We start from the raw sequence: 8,897 nt of genomic DNA on the forward strand, positions 1-8,897 counted from the left end.
ATAGGGGAAAACACATTGATCACGTTGGCTCTCCCATTTCTTGTGCACACAGTAATAACTGTGCAAACCCTCCATAGCAGTGTGCTAATGCTGAACCTCCTGGCAGCAGTCTGTGAGAGTTCTTATGCAGGAAGCCAGGCAATCCTCACTGGCTGGGACCCTGTCAGGAATGCTGGCAGCAGCACATCTCTTCGCTTTGCAGAATTTTAGACCAAATTAATGTGTGTGTGAGGGACAGTAGACTGACTTCATAAAAAAGATAAGATTTGAAACATATGCAGTATATTGTCTGATGCTGGGATATCTTTCATCTGGCTTCTGTTTTCAGCTGTGTCCATGCCTATAGTATCTATATCAAGCATCTATTTTCAGCATCTATATCCCTGACTCACAGCAGAAGCAAACTTGTGTGAGGTCTGGAAGGTGTCTATATAATATCCAAGACATGTTTTTACAGTAAATATAATGGTATTAAGCTGACTGAAGTAATGAATCTAAGAATGTAAATAATGATGAGTATTGAGGGATACTACCTGTATGAACAGAGTCAGGCTACTGTTAAAATAAGGGTTCAGTATATCCCTTTGCTGGTGATGAAGTGCATAAAAGAATTATGATGAATATTTCTCTACTCCTTGTTCACCAGTCACAAAATATAGTACTAATTTCCCTGTATCTGGAGATGCTGTTAATCACAGAAGAACTCTGTGAAGTTCACTGAACAGATAAGATGCACTGAATTATGTGAAAAATACAGATTTTTATACCTACAACACTGTCCTCTTTAAAATCCTATATGAACTATACTTTAGGCATTTAGGACATTTTCTTTAAGACTGTTCTTTTAGATGATGTTTTAATTGGTTGCAGGACATCAGTGCTGCAAAGACCTGCCTCCTTGGATCGAGAATCACCATTTCCTGAAACCCTGCTGGCTGCCAGCTCCTGGGCTCCTGTGCTGCCCAAGCTCTGTTATGATCCCCATACCAGGGGAGGTATTTCAGAGGATGGCACCTTGATCATGCACCACAAAGGCTTTTGTGCTCAGTCAGCATCCCTCTCCTCTGTGCCCATGCTTTGGGCATTCCACCACTTTCTGGGAAGGCATGCCAGTGGCAATTTTAGGCATGTTCACCTGCAGTCTGCCTAGCTTGGTAGATATGTCCCTTCTTCTCCTGCCCAGTCACTCCCATTCCTGCAGAGACCTTAGTCTCCAGGACATTAAGCAGATCTGGGCAGATTTTTTTCAAAAGCTGTTTTCATTCTTTTTCAGAACAAATTACTTTATCTTTTGTTTTTCAAATTCAAGAGTATAAAACCTTGTGGAAGAAGGACAAAGGGAAATATTTAGTCCTTTTTTTGTTCTTACTGTTTATTCACTTGGTTTGGGAAACATGGCCATGTGGTTATTCCCAGGATGAAATGTATTCCCCAGTACCCTGTCAGCTGCTGATGGTGTCTGATAGTCCTGTCAGCTCCCCAGCTGCTGTTAATAGCCATGCCCTGCTTGCTGTGGCACTGCACCCCTGCCTCCTGGGGCAGTGTGTAACCACTGAGCCCCATGGCCATGCCTGATCCCTCTCTCACTCTCCTGATGATAATTGACCAGCATGCGTTTAAGCAACATGTACATTGAAGCTACCCTTCGTGCCCCCAAATTTCAGTTTTGTCACGTCTGCTTTGACTTGTCATTCCCCTTCAGGCAAGGAACAGAGCTGTGTCTTTCTCAAACCCTTGCTGATCTAAGCATAGGAGAAAAGACAGAAGCATGTTGCTCCAGCTGGTTTTGTGCATGGCCTGATCCTGGAATTATGCTTGGAGAAAATCTGGCATAATGGGTCCTGTGGATTGGCATAGGTTTCAATCAGTTACCAGGGGCTATAGGTCCTAAATCAGGATGTTGTTCCAGACTAGCACTGTAAAAGCCAAAGGCAGTTTTGAGGAGACAGATTCAAGCTTTCTTCCTAAATTTCAGCAACAAAAGTCTATCACTAAAATGACCCAACACAAATACTTAGGTAAACTAAATTTTTGCCCAATTGGGATCCAGATCTGAATTCAGAGCCACATTTAGACTGTGAGATATCTCCAGCACTCAATGTCAGGGAAGTGAACTGTTCCCAAGGGTCAAACAATCAATACTCTTCCAGTGTTCTCTTCCCTTTGATTTCTGATATATCTTAAAATATGTTTTACAAGGCAGACAGGGGTGCAGCAGCCAGGGAGGAGCAAGAGGGTTATTTGTGATTATGTGCATAGCCACCTTCTGGGCAGGCAACTCCCAAAGTGTGAGCAACAGCAAGCTGGACAAAAAGGCTCTGGCTTCAAGGATAAATACAATTACAGCTGATATCTTCCATGGACTGGACACACAGGAGAGCCAGGGACAAATTTATTCTGCCCTGTGAATTAAAACAGCAACAGGTGGGACTTCTGATGGTGTTTTGGTTAGTTCTTATAAAAGTTAAAATATTTTTTCTTATCCTTGGGCTAAGTAATAAAGTGTGAGGAAGTCCTCACTGCCTGTTGTAGAGTAACCTTTTTTTGGCTGCAGAATTTTTCTCTTTCTTACCCCCCGCTACAGTGTCTACTTCCCTCTTATGGCACATGTTTTCTGTTTTGTTGCAGCCCACTTGAATAAGGACACAAAAAATAAAATTTCGTTAGCTCTATATTTTCTGAGAGGGCAAATATAAAAAGAGAAGTTCATTCAGCTAACAGAACAAGACAATAATTTAAGTGCCATGTTCCTCTTAACAATTAATTGATGTTAAGAATGAGAATAAAGTATGCAGATTGAAACTTGTCCTTCTTGATGCAGCTTTTATTCCCATTTGACTTAATTTATTTTACTACTGTAACCTTTGGCTCATTTGAGTTATTGTTTCCCACAATCAAATATGTTAGTGTAATAGTAAAGATTTCCAGAAGGACTTTTTTCCCTCTGCTACTTTGGGAAAGGCTCTGCGTGCAAACTGCAGTATGACTTCATGCTAAGTATGCACACTAAACATGATACGTTTATTTTATCATTTGTAGCTAAAGAGATGTAATTATTTAAGTGGGTGTAATTTAGTGTTATGGCATCCCTCAAATTGCAGTCCTGAAATTACTTTAATCTATACTTTGGCTGGGGAAATATATGAAAAATTGAAAAGCTAAACAAAAACCCTGAAGCCCAGAAAGGAGCTGTTTCTGGGGGTTGCACAGACGTCCTTGTGACATTTTTTTATTAAGCAGTCCTACTTTTGCAAGAGTGTTACTATCTATTGAACTATTCATAGGCTATTTATCAGTCATCACTGATGGTGGTTCACCACCAGCAGGCTTATGTGTCAAACTAAAAATGGGTGCTCTATCACATACTGTGCCTTTATACCTATGGAAAGAGTGAGGGACTAAGCTGTCCTTCCTTTCAGGGACACAGAACTCTGAACTTTTGCTGCTTTTAGTCATAACAATAGTCAATTAGAAGTTTTGAATCTTTCCCCATTGTTTACATGCAACTTGCAAAGCCAGCAGCAACAGCAACACACTGAGTTATGTGGAAAGAGCAACAACAAACTACTGTCTTCTGATTTTTAAAGATATATTTTGCAAGAAAATCCTCTCTAGATTCCTGTGCTTTCTAGCAACTCGTCCTCTCTGTGAAAATCAGTCTGAGCTTTTTAAAGAGTGCCTTCATTAAGAATCTGTGCTTTATAAACTGGGTGTGGTATCCTGGTTTTTCTAATGACTTAAGCACATTTTGAGCTAAGTAGAGTAGCTGTCTAATACTTTTGCTAGAATGGAAATATCAAAGTCAGCTCTTACTATTACCAGAATCTCGTCTATGAAAAGCCATTTCCAAAGAAGTTTGTAATATCTGCATTTAAATAAATTTAGCTTCTTAGTAATTCTCTAATGACTTTGGGCTAGCTCCTGTTCCCATTGAAGTCAGTGGGAATGTTGCCATTGACTTCACTGAGCTTGGGATTTGGTTTCCTTTCATCAAAGATTGTTCTAAATGTAGATCCCTGCAGCCTCAGTTAGGTATACATCTCCATGCCAGTTTAGCACAAAATTAAAAGGACTCCTGCAATAAACTAAAGCATTTTACTTCCTTTCAGAACCACCTCCTGCTACCACCCGTTGAGACTAGGAGAGCTGCCCTGGTTTTTGGGTTTATGAGTGTGTTTCTTTTTCCACTGTAGATGACTATGTTAACTGCTCCAAAGTTATTCCTCCAAAAACCCAGAACCTCTGCGGCAGTAGAGCTGGAGTGGTTTGTTCCTAGTCTGTTATTCTGCCTCTAAAACAATCATGAGGGGAAAGTTCCATTTTCTCTCTAGGTACCTGGCACCAATAATGACTAATGTAAGTTGTTAAAGCAATAAGCAGACCTTGTGAACTTAAGTTAAGAGCTCATCTGTGTGGATTTTATGTACAAAAACAAGCTGCTCATAGATAAATATTCTGTCAGTTTTTATAGTCCTGGAATAGAGGTAACTTTTTCTTACTTTTATTCTGTTTTGATATCTACCAAAAGAGACAATCAAACTTTTGCTCAGACAGTGAAATAGCAGTTAAAAGAACCTGAGTCAAAAATCTCTGTTTTCACTAGGGTGACTTTTCCCAATGATACTATTTCTGTTGTTGCAGAAGGTATTAATTAATCTGTCTTTCAAATCATATTTTGTACCAATTTTGGATAGAGAGAGAGAACCTTAAAGAAGTCTGTTTATTCAATTAATGACAAGGAGGAAAGAAAGTTGACTCAAAGCTAGTGAAAAATATTGTGAAGAGAAATAGGGAACAAGAAGAAAGTAACTCTATAAACTGATCCTCAAAACAGGAACAGACAGATAAGATAGACCAATGAACCAGAGCAGAATGAAAGCATCTGGAAAAGAAACTTAATTAATCTGCTGCCTTCTGCAGTATCTCTAGAGCACAGCATCCCATCCTGTCTGCATACATGTTCCTGAGGACTTGTACTATGATCAACAAAAATCCCTTAGCTTTTGTTGGAGACTCATTTCCAAACAGCTCCTTTACATTCCATGGTCTAGTGGGCTGAAAATAGGTTTTAAAGGAGTAAAGTTTTAGTTAGAATGAGTGTTCATGATTTTTAGTTAGAATTACTATTCATGCAGTAAGCAGCATGTCAGGAGCCTGACCAAAACCTACTGAAACAGAAATAGCTCTCTATTTATTGCACTCATCTGTGAATAAGACATCTAGGGGACTCAGAATTTAAATGTCCAAACTCTGAGGATGTCTACCTCTCCCACAGGGACTTATTATTGAAACAAAGGCATGCTACTGAGGGCAGCTATCACTGGCATGTTAATATGCCTGAGTTATTACCAAGGTGTTAGATTGAGTGTTTGTGTGCGTGTCTGTAATAGGTGTTTCTAATGCCTGCAGGAGAGGAGTGAGCAGAGACTCTTAAAAGGGGAACACAAATCTCCATGGGAACCTAACAAACACGGTGCACAACAGTGATGGTTGTATTTCTAGGTATGTATCTGTTTCTTGGTCCATTTCTGTCATTCTATCACCTGGATTATACATTGAGTTGCACTGTTAGCATCATTACTGGCCCACTTTTCTGTCTGCTTTCTTCATTTTATCTAATTAGGATCTACCCCTCTCCCCTATGATAAAATATTTCCATATATTCAAGGTTTGTGCTTTTATTGTTTATGTTTCTGTGTATCATTTTGCCACAAAATGTGTTTACAATGTCTTCAGTGATTTCTTGCAGAAAATGTGAAGAGCAGACTTCATCCACTGTTACATTTGGTCAAGTGTTATTGCTTTGTTGAAATTGCTTTGAAATTGTTTCTAAAATGTAAAATAAGGATGGGAACACAATGCATACTGTGAAGTCAGGGAACGGTTCAGGGATGGTAACTCATGGAGATGTTCTGGAAAGTGTTCTGTGCTTTAATATAAGAAAGGTTATTTTCTTTGTCCTTTCTGATTATTGAACCAATGTATGTTGTTCTGCAGGTGTGAGGTGACTGCTCATTATGTTTGAAGCCGTTTTACCCAGAAATTGCTTACCACGGTCACTTGTGGCAAGCACACCTGTGAGTTATGGAGCAGCATTCTCCACTCCTCTGAGCAATGTTTAAAATGTTGTTCATGGTGCTCAGCAGAGCACAAGGCAGTTCTCTAGGTGTTTTAGCCAGAGGACAGGCTGTGATCATTTCATTCCTGCCAAGGAGTAGTTTCTCAAATGAAAATGTCATTGAAGAGAGCAGGAGTGTAAGTCATTTACTTGTGTGAATAATTTATTACAGCGTTTTTTGTTCTGATTTGGCTTTTTTCTTACATATGATCCATGTGCAAGAAATAGCAGTTTTGCTTTTTGCACTAGGAAGCAGAACCTGCAGAGATAATGAGGTGTGTGGAGGGGTTTCCAATAGTTTGTGAATTTACCTAAGAATTACTGAGCTGGCTACAGAGAGCTTCCCAAAAGGCTACTTCTACAGGCCTATTTCTTCTTCAGAGTGCAGGAAGAACTGTCAATAGCATGACTGGCAAAAATGAGCTCCAATCATTAAAGTAAGTAGCTAAGCCACCAAGCACCCACAGAGGATGAGCTCATTGAGTCAGAAGATGCCACTTTAATGAAGTAGTTTTAAGACCAAAATTGTATTTTGAGACAGATTAGATGATTATCTGCCAAACTACCATGGCTGTATTTAGGTTGGCTACTCATCCAAATTGTGTGAGCATAAAGAACTATAATGTACCATATATGTCTGTCTCTAGCCCTGTACATACATACCACAGCTATGAATATATGTACCACCATGGAACTGAAACAATAGGGGAGCTAATTCTTAGCTGTATATAGCATTTTATCTCCATGAATGTAAAGCGTGATGACGATTTTCCTCCAGGGAGCATCTTGCCCTCCCTGAATTTAGAGTTCAGTAATTGTATGCACCGGTCCTGGGAAGGTCCAGCCACACTCTTGGGGTGTGCCCTTGGTCCAGGAAGCCTCAGCTGAGGCACAACCCTGCTGTGGCTGGCCCATGAAGAGATGCCTTTGCTCAAGCACTCTTGGCAGTTTAACATGACACCAGTACACTCGAGGCTGTTCGGGGACAGGCAGGTGAGAAGAATGGCAGTGTGATGATCCCCCATGGACTTTCCAGCAAATTGCCATCAGCACAGAGGCTGTCACTTCACACTTCAGCATTGCATTTTTTTAATCCAGTCTCTAATCCATTTATTTTATGAAGTGAAACATTCCAAAATTACAGAAGGTTTTGTATTTTGTGAACACGTGTGAGCCGGCTGGGAAGATTTGTGAATTCTTCATACCTTTCTCTATAGCTAACTCTTGGGTCCATCTTCACAGATGATTAACCTGCATTTCACACACCTCTTTAAAACTTCAATTTCAGGTTACTTTCTGAGATAAGTGATACCCAGTGCAAATGGGTTTTCTTAGAAGGATTTTGCAATAGAAATGTTAAAACATGAGGGTAGAGACAGGGGAAAAACACTCTTAAACCTGTGCCAAGTACTAACTCACAGAAGCTGAGCAAGTTTTCATAAAGAATGTTGACCCTGGCAGCAGGATGGTGATTTTTCTCACTGCTAGCATTACTGAAAAGTCCATAAAGTAGCAAGAACAATTAAATAAATACAGTGGCAATGGTGCTAACCAGGGTAGGTAGTGATAACCATTGTTACCATGCTTATTGTGTTACATTGTCTTAGCCAAGAAAAACCTTATCTGATTAAAACAATAGTTCCCAAAATGCACTCCTTTTAGAGAAATTTATTTTATTCAACATGGAATTCCAAAATAAATATAACATAATATTATAAATTTATTTATGCAAATCTCTCAGGATGCTCCAGCCAAGCAATAACCCAAATCAAGGTAACCCTGACTAGATTGTTACCCTTTAGCTGTGAAGCTGTTGTGAATTCCACTTCTAGCATTGCTCCATGTCTGTGAGTGCAGCGGAGCTGGAGTGTCTCTCTTTGAGTTGTCTTTTTTTACAAAAGAGCTGAAAAGAATGTTTATCACCAAAAGGAGTACATTCCATGAGTGATGGATTTCTGTTACGAAGTTTTGATTTTGAAAAGGATCACTACCTCCCATTGAACAGGCCCCAGAATTTATGTACTTTCTTTGGCTGACATCTGAATCTGGCTTTGGAGCCAAATATGAGGAGCAAAGCTTGCAGGAAGATTTTCTTTTTTTTCATGGTTTCTTAGCATATGCGCTTACTGCACAGAGGAAAACACATGCAGTTTGTTCATCTGACAGCTTTCATTCCTTTAGATGCCTTTCCTGACCTCTCCTCACTACCTGTACTCCCTTCACACACCTTCTAAGCATCTTAGGATGTCATGTAGTGAAAGAAACATATTTTTTATGATACAGATAAATAGTTCTTCTTTCATCTGAAAAATGTGAAAACCTAAGATCCAAACACACTTGTTTCCTCATCTGCCTCAGCACCTCTGAAAATGCTAAAGTATTCTTATTGTGAGATTAAACATTTACACAGACATCTCAAAATTTCAGACTACCATTGGTACAGGAAAATGTGTTGATCAATTCTTTAATTTCTTCTCCAATCAAAGTTCAGTTCCAAATGCAAGTTAAAGAGCTTTGGAGAGACTTTATCCTGTATCTCACTAGAAGTAACCTTACTTGTTTCAAAAGCTGGAATGGACTAAGTCTTTCCTACTTCACTGTAGGGGAAGTTTCCTTAATTTAGTAATTTTGATACTCTCTGTACTTTTATAAGAATCCCTGGAGGTCCATCTACCCCTTTAAAAGACAAAAAGAATAAACTGAAAGTAACCTTTAATCTTTAAAAATATTAAAGTTAACTTCAAAATGCAAATTAAAGTTTCAAATTCAGCCACAGTGT

This window comes from Melospiza georgiana, chromosome 1 (assembly GCF_028018845.1).
Source record: "Melospiza georgiana isolate bMelGeo1 chromosome 1, bMelGeo1.pri, whole genome shotgun sequence".
Lineage (NCBI taxonomy): Eukaryota > Metazoa > Chordata > Aves > Passeriformes > Passerellidae > Melospiza > Melospiza georgiana.